Below are 3,069 nucleotides of genomic sequence, written 5' to 3' on the forward strand. Positions count from 1 at the left end.
GGAAACATGTGAACCTCCAGATTTAGAGACAGGAAACCTCCAAATGCCATTACTAGGACGCAACATCAGGGAAGGCCTTGGCCCCTGTTGTGCTGTTTGTTGGGCCTCCAGGGAAACTTGTCGGCTGCTGTGTAAAAACGTATGCTGGAGCAGATGGACCTCTGGTCTGATCCAGCAGGGCTCTTATGTTCTTAGCCCAAAGTGGTACAGTTCACACAAATGTTGAGAGAATTAGGCCTTGGTATCATGAGAACATAAGAGAAGCCATGTTGGATGAGGGCAATGGGCCATCCAGCCCAACAGTCTGAGTCACACAGTGGCCAAAACCCAGGTCCCATCGGGAGGTCCACCAGCGGGGCAAGAACTCCAGAAGATCCTCCCATAGTTGCCCTCCAAGCACCAGGAATACAGAGCATCCCTGCCCCAGACATCATGAGAGAGAAGACACTAGAGGTGTGGTTTTGTGGGCAATATGGTCTTTGGCAATAAAAATGAACCTGTAACTGAGATAGCCCAAGGCCGTTAGAGACCCGAGGCGGAAAGACTAAATGGAACTCCCGCACCTCCTTCCCAGCATAGTGAAAGCATATAACACAATAATTTGCTACCCTTTATGGGTATCCCCAAATCTGTGGCGGGCTGCCTTGTCCTTCCCTTAAACAGATGAAAGAAATAATGCTAAATGGCAAAAAGTCTGGGGGGGGGGGGTTCTCTAGCTCTCTGTCCTCAAAGCGGACAGAACGGCTTACAAAGAAACCCCTTATCCATGCGAGCTGTTTGAACAATGAAACGTACAGATTAGGTTGACTGCCAAATTCCAGAAAACCCTGGAATTCAGTGGCAGATTAGAGAACCAAATCTGCTTCAGAATACAAAAAGAGATTTCACTGTGTGAGTCCCTCGGTTGCTCAGTGAGCCCAGCTTTGCAATTCAAGAAACAGACACACATATCAGCCCTTCGCCCCTTTGAATTGATCAGGGCAGGACTATCTGTCTTTTTATTTTTAGAAGTGCTGCATTTATCTGTTCCTATGTCACATTTGCAACTTTCAAAAACCATCGGGGGGGGGGTTAGTACAAAACCTCTAAACACCTCAGAAGGCCAAACAGAGTGGACCTTGTGGGTCAGCAGGGCTGTTCTGCCACATTAATTATCAATAATTTCAAGCGGTATATATTAAATTATGCAAATAGGCTTTCTTATGCCGGCTCTTCATTGAATTTTGACTAATTATAAAAGCTTGCGGGCCCCTGGACTAGGAGCAGTCAGTATAAACAGTCTTCCACCCTTGCCAGGACCATGCAAATCTCCCAGGACTTCCCAGATGGACTTTTGGCAGACAGAAATGCATGGAGGGTCTGCTTGGGAACAACACGAATACAGCCTGGGTGCTATATTTGTGTCCTATCCTGTCCACAGAGTACATGGTTATGAAAGGGTAAGTGGAGAGCCACTTTTTTTCTATGCCTCTGAACATCCTCAGCTCAATCCTTGGTCCCAGGTTCAATCCCCAGCATCTACAAGTAAAAATATCAGGTAGCAGGTGATGAAAAAGACATCTACTTAAACCCCTGGAGAGCCATTGCCTGTCTGGGTAACTATTACTGACCTTGATTGACCAAGAGTCTGATTCATTATAAGGCAGCTTCATGAGCTTCCTGCCTCAAAAGGGCAGGCTCCTACAAGGAGGGGGTTTCCCACCCTCCATTATTTCACCTTTGGCTATCTACTGTACCATCATTCTAAATCCCGTCATCCTGTTCTATTCAATCACTCTCTTCCTTTTGACATTCTTTAATGCTAGAATGAGGCAGACAACAGAAATGGATACAGCATTTTCACCGTCTTAGACATACAACCGAAAATTGCTTCGGCTGTTTATGTCGTATTATGAAGCATGTGATTCATTCTCTGTTTGATTATCCACTATAAGCCCTAAATCCTTCACTGTAATTCCGCAACCCTGTCATCTACCCTAGAATGCTTGAGTGAATGTTCTTCAGTGGTTCTTTTTTTGGGAATCTAATTCAGCATTTTGTTTTCCGTTTGATCCACAGTGCCCACCCATTTATGAGAATATAAAGATATTAACAACATAGACAAATTCCAGAAGGTTCCACTGTGCACTTGTAGCAAAAAAAAAGAGAGAGTAAGAGTTTTTGTTGTCATGCTTGCAGCTTGTGGTGTCCATTAACAGAGAAAGAAGACTTAAAGGGAGGGGCCAAACTGGCATATTTTGAGTTGGCAGCTCTACTTCTCGCACTGTGGTGCTGATCCAAGTTGGGCCCTATGGTGCCTGGAGAAGTTCCTCTCAGCCGCCGTCTGGGTGTGGGGAATGCGAGTCAGATCGGAAGGTCCCTGACCTGACTCATATAGAAATGTTTTGTGTGGTTCAAGTTGTAATCAGTGATGTGAAAGGCCTCCACCCTGAGACTAAGGAGAGCCACTGCCAATCAGAGTAGGGGAAAAAGTGTAATACAGATCCTTGCCCTTTTGCTCTCACAATGCTAAAAGCACATATCAGACACACCAATGACTTCTTTCTGCAGCTAAAATATATATTTAAGGAGCCACACATGGGTCTCCAGCTCCATGTACAGCTTGACCCAAAGAGTGTGAAAGGTGAATTCTGAGTAGCCTGAATTCTACAAAATATGAGGGATACAGGCCAGTTTGTGCTTCTTTTTCTGTAGCTTCATCTGGTAGTTTGTTACACTTCCAACCTCAAAGGAGTTAGGTGAATACACGGTTCTTCCTTCCCTCCTCCATTTGATCCTCACAGCCCTATGAGGCAGGTTACACTGAGTGAGAGCAACTGGACCCAGGTGAGTTTTCACGGCTGCAAGGACACCTGGACTTGTTTTTCTCTGGTCCCAAGTGCTCCAAGTACTCTGCTAAGGACTAGTAACCTGGAGACAGCATGATTCTAAACAGAGTTACGCCCTTCTAAACCTATTGACTCCAGAGAGAAGGGCACAACTCTGTTTATACTGTCAGAATACAAAACAATAGCTACTTCTACTTGCCTCAGGAAAGTAGCCAATAACAAAGCGACGTACAAATTGTAC

The sequence above is a fragment of the Gekko japonicus genome, unplaced genomic scaffold (genome assembly GCF_001447785.1).
Source record: "Gekko japonicus isolate JY-2015 unplaced genomic scaffold, Gekko_japonicus_V1.1 scaffold227, whole genome shotgun sequence".
In the NCBI taxonomy this organism is placed as follows: Eukaryota; Metazoa; Chordata; class Lepidosauria; order Squamata; family Gekkonidae; genus Gekko; species Gekko japonicus.